A 13,322-nucleotide genomic window follows, 5' to 3' on the forward strand; every position below is an offset into this window, starting at 1 on the left:
CCCTTGTTTTCTACGGTTTTAGTAAATGGCGCTTGGCCCACTATGGTTCTGAATCCTTCATATATCCTCTCCATTATTTTATTAATGATTATCCTCATAAGAGGATTGCTAGGAGGACATAGTATACTCTAACAATTGTTATGCATTTAAGAAAATTAACATTATACGTATTCCTATTTTTTATATAACAGTGTAACACTATTTGAATATTTAAACTAGTGATGTCAATGTAATATAATGCAAAGAAAGTAATTAAAAACTCCATTGTTGTTATTATATAGAGTTAATTGTCAACTATTATAAACTACACTCTAGATTTATCTGCCACTCCTAAAATTTAAGTCACTATTGGGCTGAATTATATCTGTTTCATATGAGAAGAAGGATTAGGTGTAAGTGGAATAGTGAGAAAGTGAAAGTGAACCTAAATAGGAATGAGTAAAAATAGTGAAAAAGGGTTAAGAGAAGTGAACAAGTGACAGCATAAAATTAGTACTAACATTTGAACGTTGGAACAGTAAATGAATATAAGAGAAAGATAGGAGAAAAGGTCAAAGAACAAATAGGATAAATAATTCAATATGATAATTTATAGAGAAAAAGTGAAATTGAGATTTTAGTGAATAGTAGTTAGAGGAAAAAGGGGGTTTGAAAGGCGTATATAATTTTAGATATACTAGGATTAATGATCAAATAGAGAATAGCAAATGAAATGTAGGAGAAATACTGAAGGGGAGATTGAACAAGTAATAAAAAAGGTACATAGTGTAATTGGGAGTATTTGTGTAGACGTGTACTGCAAATAATGTGTTACTGTAATATGTTAATGGTGGCACCGGGTACAGAAATGTGAGGTACATCATTATATGTAAAGAAGTGCTATGACGAAATATATCATATATCATATCATATCATATCATATCATATCATATCATATCATATCATATCATATCATATCATATCATATCATATCATATCATATATCGTCCACACCTGTGGAGTAACGGTCAGCGTGTCTGGCCGCGAAACCAGGTGGCCCGGGTTCGAATCCCGGTTGGGGCAAGTTATCTGGTTGAGGTTTTTCCGGGGTTTTCCCTCAACCCAATACGAGCAAATGCTGGGTAACTTTCGGTGTTGGACCCCGGACTCATTTCACCGGCATTATCACCTTCATATCATTCAGACGCTAAATAACCTAGATGTTGATACAGCGTCGTAAAATAATCCAATAAAATAAAATCATATATCATATCATGATATATCATATAATATCATATCATATCATATCATATCATATCATATCATATCATATGAGAAGAAGTCGTTATTCTGTATTATTAGATATTTTCACGTAATTATTTATATTGTAGAATAAAATAACCATTGCAACAATGGGAACTACGTCTCAAACGCCCTTAATGTCTATCTATGGTCAGATGTGAAGAGTTTTATAATGATATAGTAACTAGCAAGCAGGACTAATTTTCATCATATTTGAAAGTATCTTCGTAATTTGTATTACAATTCAGATAGTATTCAGTTGAAGAAATATTCTCTTTATTCTTCCTCCTCTTACTATCACCCCTCCCATGTCTTTAAAACAGTTTTTCACTCAATTTCTCCAGGTACATGTTGAAAAGAGTATGTGATAAAGGGCATCCTTGTAGTACTCATCTCCCTATTCGACTTTCCTCTGATAGGCTATTTCTTCTATTCTGACTTTGATTCCTTGTTAAATTTAACAAATAAGTAATTTATTAAATACATAAATATGTTTTCAGAAATATGGGATGCACTCTTCCATTTCTGAAATATTACCATCCACCTACTGTTATTTGGAACACATTGAGTGCGTAAAACTGTACGTGTCTGACCTACAGGGGATCTCAGGATGCCTGTGAACCTCTAAAGGGGTGATCGATTATTCTGAGTACAAGGATGTTAGTGGGATAGATATGGATAATAATGGTACGTCCATCTGTTGACCTGGTACTCCACAGCAGCCCACAGGTGCTCAATGGGATTGAGATTTACGTGCAGTGCTTCGTCATTTGTGGTTTGGTCTGTATGCGGCTCATGTTGTACTCTGTTGTCAACTACCGCAATCAATTACATTGATTGACTTATGCAACACGACGCATCCTTCTCAAATTCCAGGCACCGACCTCGAACTGATTAGTACAGTAATAAAATATAGGTCCATATTCATACACATTCCTAGCGCGGGCTTCCGGTGGATGATCAGCGAACTAACATCTTTCGTATTCATAAACCAGTGTTATCGATATGATATGATATGATATGATATGATGTGATATGATATGATACGATATGAATCCTGTACAAGTAATCAGTCGATAGCCGAGGCTAGTTTAGCACGCTCGTAGCGCGGGCTAGCGAAATGTCTATGCATAGCACCCATAGAGTTTAAAACATCTACCTGTACAGTATCGCTGATGTTTCTGGCCCGTCAATATGCGTCACTTTTTCTAGAAATGCACCCAAATTCGTTTAAAATACTTTTACTATTTACTAAGGTGGTATTATCTGTATAGGCAATACTAAACACATTTAAATTTTTCATTAGGTCATTGATCACGATTATAAAGAAAATAGTTACAAGGATGGAGCCTTGTGGGATTCCACACTTTACTGTTTTTAGATCAGATCTATAAAATTAATCTCTTCATAATACATTGTTTTCTGTTGCTTAAATAAGATCTGAAAATGGTAAGTTCAATACCTTAATATTTCATTTTTGCTAGTAATATTTCTGCAGTGCTCGGGAAAAGTGGCTTAAGTCAGTTTCCACAAACATTTTTTGATAATTTATTGACACCTTACACTGGTTTATGTCGATTTGATTTTTTTCTGTACGAATTATTGTAATGGGAGGAATACTTCTGTATTTTTTTCCAAGCGAGCAGATGTTCCGTAAGTTGTCAATAAATTATCAAAAAAAGTTTGTGGAAACTGACTTGTGTCACTTTTCCCGAGCACTGCAGATTTCATGGTCGAACGCTTCACTAAGATCGCATAAAATGGTCCTGGTTATGAAGTAATCTTCAAAATCTTTAAGAATGTATTTCACTAAATTATTAATAGCTAGATGGAAGTGCTGCTCCAAGCTATTACCACATTCTAGTCTATACAGTCACGAAGCTTGAGATAATGAGAATACTAGGAACAATAGACTGTGCCGGTACTATTTCGCATTGTCTGTTATGAGGCGATAGTAGCGATGCTAGTGATTAGCAACGATCTGTGGATGTATATTCCCTGCGTATTGAGCTTCGTGACTGTATATACTAGACCAGCGCCGGGCATGAGAGCGGCTCCGTATAGCCGGCCAGAACTGCTCTCGCTCAGAAAGGCACTTCAATTCCAAGACTGAGCAAAACGCTCACGCAATGGCGGATTCACATTACAGCTACCTTCCCTGCATTGATATAACAAGAGCCACGGTTGTTCTGTTCATTCAGTCTGTCAGTATATAGGCCTAATAGTTTATAACGATATTACATCAATCTATTGCACAGTACAGACTTTACAAACTCATTAATTTAATTAAATATACCGTAAAGTGGGGATATTTTGGACGCAGGGGTAACATCAGACGGTAATTCAATTTATCATATTTTATGTTGGTAACACCAGTTCTTAGCATCTTTTCCGCGCTTTTTACTATGTTCGTATGTTTCTGCACATTTTTAAAGACCCATTGGTGAACTGGTGTTACCAACATAAAATATGATAAATTGAATTACCGTCCGATGTTACCCCTGCGTTCGAAATATCCCCACTTTACGGTACTTCGCATTATGCACATACACAAATTATTAGACTTATTTACACAATCTACATGCACAGTGTTTTAACAATTATTACATAGCCTAATTGTATTAATAATATGAACATATGTAATAAAGGATTTCAATCAGAAACACAAGAAGAATATTAATAATAAACATTCTCTTACACTTTTCTTTTGTAAGAATAAACTATTGTAACAAAATCGTACTTCTATCAATCTAAAATCAATAAATATTTTCTATTGACACAAAACTTTTGAAACTCAATGACCAAAATAACTATGTGGTTGTTTTTTCCGAGATTTGTGAGGTCGTTTCACTTGCAGGAGCCGTTCAATGTTTGGAAACAATTCAATTAATCATGTTCAATCTCAAAATATAATTTAGGTTTTCGTCTGATATACAGCATCTCAGGCGCCATCCTACTGCACAGTCCTACACTGCAATGACAACGAGTGACGTACAGTATGCATGCGTCACATCGCTCGGGAGAACTGCTCTTCAGAGTAAACAGCGCTCAATTTTCAGAATCACGTAATGTGCCCAGCCCTGTACTAGACTGTGCTATTACTCCATGAGATCTCATCAGGGTTATAACATGTCTTCTTTCGCAGTCACTAGATGACAGCATACTGAAGCCTATAAAAGTTGTCTTGAAAGGTCATTACGCTGATCGATCTATTGCATGTGATCAGTGCTATCAGCAAGAAGTCAAATTGTAGAAATAATTGACTACATACTACCTGCCAATAGAGGACGCAGAACGTCTTTTTCTGAACGCAAGTACTATTAAATCCTGATACTTACTTACTTACTTACTGGCTTTTAAGGAGCCCGGAGGTTCATTGCCGCCCTCACATAAGCCCGCCATTGGTCCCTATCCTGAGCAACATTAATCCAGTCTCTACCATCATATCCCACCTCCCTCAAATCCATTTTAATATTATCTTCCCATCTACGTCTCGGCCTCTCCAAAGGTCTTTTTCCCTCCGGCCTCCCAACTAACACTCTACAGGGTGTTTCAAAAATACGGGGCATAATTTCAGGTATGTATTTCCCACATGTAGACAATCAAAATAGTTCATTACAACATGTGTCCGGAAATGCTTTATTTCCGAGTTATGGCCTTCACAACATTGAAATTCACCGGAACGTTTTTCTTTCCGCAGGTCGTTGCCGTCAAAGGAGACATTAAGAGGGCACTCTGACAGTTCATTCCGAGGCGAAGGTTACATTCAGTGTTGTGTAGGCGTTAGACTGTGCGACATGTATTCAAATCAAGAGCTGGCAGAGATACACTTCATGTACGGTAAGGTGGACGGCAATGCTGCGCTGGCTCGTCGTTTGTACCAGGAGAGGTACCACAGCGACAATGTCCAGATCGGTAGACTTTTGTACGTCTCCATTACCGTCTGTGCGAGTATGGAAAATTTAACTCTCCTGGTTTGGGAAGGGGACGACCAAGCTCTACAACTCCAGAAGTACAGGAGGAGATTCTGGAGGCTGTGAACATGACTCCTTCTATCAGCACACGAAGGGTAGCGTTGCAAGTCATACGACTGTCTGGCGACTGTTGAAAGAGTATCAATTGTATCCTTATCATTTGCAACGTGTACAGGCCCTGTCACCAGGAGATTACCCTGCACGAGTTAGGTTCTGTCAGTGGTTCTTGCAGCAGTGTGGTGTAAATCCGAACTTCCCTGCCTTAGTATTATTTACAGATGAAGCACAGTTCACACGAGATGGCATAACAAATTTCCACAATCAGCATGTATGGGCGTATGAAAACCCACGTGCAACTGTTCCATCTCATCACCAGGTGCGGTTCTCCCTCAACATGTGGGCCGGTATCATTGGTGATCGATTAGTTGGACCCCATGTACTTGTAAACAGACTTACGGGGCAGGCGTACACAAACTTCCTGGAAAACACCATACCTCATGTTTTAGAAGACACTCCACTGGTCAATCGTCAACACATTCACTTCTTGCATGATGGCGCTCCTGCACACTTCAATCGTACGGCTCGCCGGTACTTGGATCGAAGGTTTCCTGATCGATGGGTAGGTAGAGGTGGCCCAGTTGCTTGGCCTCCACGCTCACCTGATCTGAACCCTCTTGATTTCTACTTGTGGGGCCATTTAAAATCATTGGTTTATTCGTCTCCGGTGCCTGATTTGGAATCCCTTCGGAATCGAATTGTGGCATGTTCTGAGGACATACGCAATACTCCTGGAGTTTGGGATCGTGTTCGCAAGTCAATGAGACATCGATGTGAGGTCTGTATTCAAGCAGGAGGTGGACATGTTGAACATCTTCTGTAATGACAACGACCTGCGGAAAGAAAAACGTTCCGGTGAATTTCAATGTTGTGAAGGCCATAACTCGGAAATGAAGCATTTCCGGACACGTGTTGTAATGAAATATTTTGATTGTTTACATGTGGGAAATACATACCTGAAATTATGCCCCGTATTTTTTAAACATCCTGTATTTGCATTTCTGGATTCGACCCCTGCCCATCTCAAACGTCTGGATTTAATGTTCCTAATTATGTAAAGTGAAGAATATAATGCGTGCAGCTCTGCGTTGTGTAACTTTCTCCATTCTCCTGTAACTTCTTCCCTCTTAGCCCCAAAAATTTTCCTATGAATCTCATTCTCAAACACCTTAATCTCTGATAAATCCTGATACCCCTTTAAGTTGGAGAACACTCCGAATTGAATTAGTTTTAAAGATCTCTTATTTCACAAAGCATGAATTCGCGAAGTACAGGTTTTCGGGTAATAAACGAAAGTATTTTTGGCTTCAAGCTCTTTCATTTGAAGATATCGAAGTTTGAACTCGCAAAATGACTCTAAATGCTGTTTAGCCTATATATGAAATTATTTATTTTATCGTGAATTTATTAATAATTAGTGATTATTTTTTTACAAAATTTTAATTTAACCTACCCAAATAATGACATTTAGGCCTATATACAAAATTTAGAACTTTATATTCAAATCCTATTCCGATAGAGAGTTTTGAATTTAATATTCAAACCGTATTTCGAGTGACTTCATTTTAAAATAAAAGTCAACCCTATTACAGCCCAAATCGGTCCAGAGGGTAGCGTGAGGTAAAGGTTCGTAACTTTACAGACAATCGGAATTTAATGCCAGTAGGGATGTCAGTCCTAAATGCCGCTGCATTTTCCCACAATGAAATGCCCCTGTTACTTAATTCCTGTTGGAGGCTGAGTTGACCCCAAGGTCAAAGTGCGGCCAGAAGGATTATATAAATGGAAAAATACACGACTCCATCGGGAATTAAACCTGCGACCTTCCGCTTTGCAACGTTGCACCTTAACTGCGATGCTAATGTGTGATCCTTTATTTTAAGCTATAAATTAGAAATATGTGACAACATTAATAAATAATTAACAACTGTCTTATACACTTTTATTTCTTATAACAAATTTAATTATCCTATTTTTGTCTTTAGTCAGTGTGAGGACTAACGTTTTCGGGTAACTGGTAGTCTTCTTCAGGTCCTAATTTACGTATGTTTGCACAGTGAACACAGTAGATTTTCATATTATCACAACGTTCTAAGTTAAAAGTTATATTTTAAAGTTAAAGGTTAAAATTATTTTCGGTTTAACAATCAATGTGAGTTTACCATTAACAACTGCTTAAAAATGTTTGAACATTTCACGATTTCTTGATAAAAGATAATAATTGACGAGTCCCCTGCAATCGTCAAGCATCATACGTAAGTAGAACATGAAATTGAAGGACTATTATGGAAAATAAAAGATCGATCATACGAAAATGAGTATATTAGAGTTTTCAATTCATTATGAAAAGTGCATCTGATGCAACGTTCATATATCATATTGTAAATGAGTAAACGAATAAAAGAATAAATGAATGAATAAATGAATGGATAAATAAATAAATAAATAAATAAATATTACCTTAAACACTCCAGCAATATCCTTAATATATGCGCCTCTTTCAAGGCGTTGAATAATATGTACTTTGTCAAAAGTACTTAGACGTGAACGTGTTTGTGACATCATGCCTTATTAGTATGCTGGGGCTTATATTCGCGTCACAACAGCAGACCACTTTGCACAAATTTCCCTTACACAACATGTAAGTTCAGAAGGGAAAAATGTATTTTAGCTATACAGTGCGTATCGATATATGTGTCCATAAATGTGGGGCGTATTCCTGACACCAAACCATAACAAAAAGTTCATATGAACATGGGCCCGCAAACCCTTGGTTAGGGAGTTATGAAAGAAATTTCCCGTAGTGATCTCTGATTATGTAATTCACCTCAATCTTGCAATTTTCCCACTTTCTTCATTACACTTGGTCATGACACTTGTTTTGTTTTGTCTGATTGCCTTTTGTTCTGTTTTGTGTTATTCACAGTAACATACATCATATCACAAGATGTATTCAGTGAGAGAAATGACGATTATTTATTTATTATTTATTTATTTATTTATTTATTTATTTAATAATAACATATACATAAAAACGTTACATTAAAATACCCCGAAAGAGCAAAGCTCGTGTTCGGGGACAGTTCCGTTACATAGATACACATACTTTGTAGACAAAATACTTAAGAAAAAACTCACATAAAGATTGTAATAATATTAGTAAATAATAATACTAATAATAACTGAGTGAAAAAGATACGATGTTTAGATTGATGGATTAATATTAAATTATTATTAGTAGTATAATTAGTGCAGGTCATGTTGTTATGGCCTAGCAGATGGGAATACGTTATAGTACGTCAACGTTATGCAGAAAGGTACCCTGTAAGTCAACAAAAGGCAACCAGACAAAAGGGAACAAATGTCATGACCGACTGTAATGAAGAAAGTGGGGAAAAATGCAAGTTTTCATAACTCCCTAACGAAGGGTTTGCGGACCCATGTTCATATGAACATTATGTTATCGTTTGGTATCAGGAATACGCCCCCACATTTATGGACACACATATACAGTATATATATATATACTGTATAACATATATATATATATATATATATATATATATATATAGAGAGAGAGAGAGAGAGAGAGAGAGAGAGAGAGAGAGAGATAAACTCTGCATAGTCAAAGTATCTTAAGATCCCATTAATGATACACATCTTTAATCTTTGTAGCAATATGCAGTAGGGTAATGTACCTTGCCTGATGAGAGTCGAAAGTTGTACTTTTAAATATGAAAGAACACAGAATTTGAGCTTTTGCGCGAAATAAAACCGAAATGAACCAAATTTGTATACCGGTTTAAGATTTTTACTCACCGTAAAATAGGCTCCCTAATTACTATTTTACATTAAATTAAAATTTCTCCGTGTTAATTTATTTCTTGTATTTTGTGTTGGTCATTGAATCGATAGAACTCAATTTATTTAAGTAGTCTATTCTATTGAAAACAAAGTCAGTAATTCATTCTCGCCTGTCTCCGAAGAGTGTTATGCTTGAAAGGTAGTAAAGAACGGCTCACTTGTCCATGAAGAATGTATCAGTTTTGACAGTAAACATTACTCTTATTAATTGTATTACGGAGTTTTCAACGTTATACATTTTTATATTACACGTTCATATTAGCATAAATGCAAACCGGAGTGTAGTGAAACCTGCTTGTTACAGAACTGTTATGGATTGAAGGAAAGGCAAACTAACAATGAGACCAAACGAAGGAATTCGTGATATTTTTTCTGCGTATAAACCACTCTTCTATTTTTGTAAATTTTTTGGTCTAGCACCTTATTCAGTTTATGAGGAAGACAATGGGGAATTATCTATCCGATATAATGGCATGTGGTGGGTAGTGTTGTGCATCGTTCACAGTATTTTATCATTTACATTCCGAATTTTCGTATTAATAAACACGGAATATCCATTCAGTGCTAAATTTGTGAATGGTATCACTGCTGTTACTACAGTATCTGCAACTCTGACATCTTATATCGTCATTTCTTTGATAAAGAAAGATTACGTTCCCAAAATACTGGAGCATTTATCGCGTTTGGATAATGTATATATCCAACGGACACATAGATATAATTTATACAGACAAATTAAAATCATAGCCAGGGTACAAGTATTCGTTTCAGTAATAGTTTTGCTGGTTATCTTAGCTGTGAAATATCCTTTGTTTTTATCAATAGCACAAATTCCACAAATGTTAACATATATATATTCTCATTGTTCAGTTGTATCAATATATATGTTATTTTGTACAATAGTAACACACATAAGGCAGAAATATAAATATTTTAATTTTAATTTGTTGAATATTCATACAACAGAAGCCAAAAATTTGTTCTCAGCACCAATAAAAACAAACCGAATCCATGTTGTTGATATAGATCATTCTTTCGACACATATTCAATCTTTCGTAAAACATCAGGTAAATTGTCCGCAACTAAGAGAATCAGAATGTTTTACAAGGAGTTGCATGTCATAGTTGGACTCGTAAATTCCGTTTTCGGACTTCCCATTCTTCTTGCTACATCCTGGGTGTTCATGAATTTAATGGATACAGTTTGTAAGATAATACTCTGTTTTAACGCGGGTTATAAAATAGTATCCGATATACTTTTGTTAATGTTCAATACAATGTCTATATTAATTATTTTAATACAAATAAGCTTTTGTTGTCACATAACGTCAGAAGAATCTTCTAAGTCTGTGAATATTGTGCAAGATCTGTTGTTAGAAGATGGCATTGAAAGGAACACTGTCAGCGAACTATTGGTACTGAGAACGCAACTCAAAGATCAGAGAGCTGTGTTTTCTGCTTGTGGTGTGTTTACTATAGATTTACCGTTCATGTATGTTACCTTAGGTGCAATTTGTTCATATTTTGTAATTTTAGCTCAAACGAGTTAAAAACGGTGTTGCATGGTCAGATACAGGACATACCAGAGTTGATAACACTAGTCTGCGATGAAATTCCTGCCTCCAAAGTTTTAATGTTTTTAGGGTATTTTTAGCATGCAGAAATCAAATTCAAAGCCAGAAAGTTCCTATCACGTACCATTTTTTTGTTATTTTAATTTTCTTATGTTATATTACGACAATTTATAGCGTAATTATTTAAACTGTAATACTTTAACATATGTAGGTTTAGTATGTTAGGATATGAAAACCAAATGTATTCAACATGTTTTTAAGGTGTTTATATTGAAAACCAAGGACAATGGATGTTTCTTAGCAGATGGGGGGGGGGTGCAAGCGCATAAGGAAGTTAGGGCGAAATAACGTGCAGCCTTGTCATTATTTTTATTTGTGGAAGACAGAAATGTCAGCCATTCCTTGGTGAGAGACTGAACTCAACTCGTCTAGTTTCACATTTCATTAGTCTGCGTTTCATATTTATTTAATGGTCCTGACACAAGTAAACATGTCTGGTGCAGCATTTAAAAACTGTATGGATGAAAAGGAGAAATCAGCATGGATGTTGTTTTGTGAAGTTGTTTTAAAATTTCTTGGCAACAAGAATCCTAATTACCGAAACATTGTGGCTAACATGCTTGACGCATACAAGGAATTTGGTTGTAACATGGGTATCAAAATTTTCTGTTTTCTCAGCTAGATTATTTCGCCGAAAATCTAGGATTTTTCAGCTAAGAATAAGATGAACGATTTCGCAAGGACCTGCAGGAGTTCGAAAGAAGGAACCAGGGACACGGGAGCATCAGTATGCTTGGTGATTATTGTTGGATGTTAAAGCGTGAAATACCTGAAGACAAACATAAAAGAAAGAGGAGCAGGAGGACTTTCTCAACTAAGAAGCAAGTGGTGTAATTTTTTATGTGATACATTGTGCTAATTTATACACCCAATAGTGAAGTAAACAAGACAAAACAAAGCAAAAACACTCTATTTGCATGTATGAACAACCATACACATAATTTCACCAAGCTGTGTATTTTAAATATTGTTTTTGAAATTGAAATAAAAAAGTGAAGTGAAAAGGTTTGTGATGAAATTCACGTAATTATAAAATACATTTAAAGTGATTTTGCAAACAAACCTGACGTGATAGAAGCAAACGGATTGAAAATTCGGATTCAGCACATCGACATTATATAAAATCACATTACTTAGTTTAGGCAACAAACACAAAGTTGAAATTCGCAGGCTAGTGTAATAATTAAGTTATGTTCCCTCGGCATAGGTCAGTTGTTATCTCGCGAAACCAAATGCTTCCGTGCGCCGTAGCATGTAGTAAGAACCTAATGCTGATGCAAACGAGCTCAGAGTAGAAGAGTAGCAAAAGAGGGGAAGGTTCTATTTCCACTTCCTGCTTCACCTGACGCGCAGGTAGGATTCAAGAGATAACGAATTGTCTATGATACGTCCTTGCATGTTAGGCAAAATTAAGTTATTTCCTGTGTGTAGACGTACCGGCTGTACAGAGCATTTTTTGCGATCTTTATTTTATTATTATTGTTATTATTATTATTATTATTATTATTATTATTATTATTATTATTATTATTATTATTAGAGCGGTGCAGACGGAGCACATGACAGACAGAATGGCATCATAGCAAGGGTTCCGACGTTACTCGGCGTGTTCCCTGTGTACAAGCGAAGGTCATGTACGATGTGTTGACGTACAGACGACACAATAGAAATGACACAGTTCTCTAACGTTTCTACAATTAATTTCCTACAGATACTTTAGTAAGATTTCAAAATTACAAAACTAATTAACCATTTCATCCAAAACAAATAATATACTGTATACATGTATGATTTCATACAGAACGCAAACAAAATCACTGTTTATTTGTAACGGGTTCATGATATTCTATTCGCAAAAGCACTTGAAAAATTGTTTTTTGTTTTTCCTTTTCTTTACAATGAGTGTGATTTATTAATGCACATGTGATACGTTATCAGATTTCTTCCAAATGTTGTTACAATGCACAAAAAATGACATTTGTACGTTATTAACAGAAAACGATTTTCGTCTACCTGATAGCATGGCCTTATATGTAGAGAAGCTTCTTTCTACGTCTGTTGAGACAACTGGGGCTTACGTAAAATCCTGTAAAACATTTTTTTCAACTTCTGTTAGTTCTTCAAAAGAATCCTTATCTCCAGAAATACTGTCACTAATCTTTCTGAGTTTATAATATCCACCATTTTTTTTAACTTATTTGTTATTTTCGCAGATATTATTTTACCAATTTTATCGTCTACTTGAGTCACTTTCCTCCAGATATTTCGCAGTAGGGAAATCTGATCAACCAGTTTTGTAGCAGACTTTTCTAAAGCTGTTATACAATCAGGAATAAACCCATAATTCGATTCAATGTATTCCAATTTGTTTTATGCTTGAATCAATTAACAAAAATATCACCATATTCGGAATTAAGTCTCTTAACTTTGCCGAACGAATTTGCTCCGCCTTAGGCATCTTAACACTACAACCGAACTGTTCTTATGTTTCTTTAGTACTGACGTTTGCTTT

This window comes from Periplaneta americana, chromosome 2, assembly GCF_040183065.1.
Source record: "Periplaneta americana isolate PAMFEO1 chromosome 2, P.americana_PAMFEO1_priV1, whole genome shotgun sequence".
NCBI classification, from domain to species: domain Eukaryota; kingdom Metazoa; phylum Arthropoda; class Insecta; order Blattodea; family Blattidae; genus Periplaneta; species Periplaneta americana.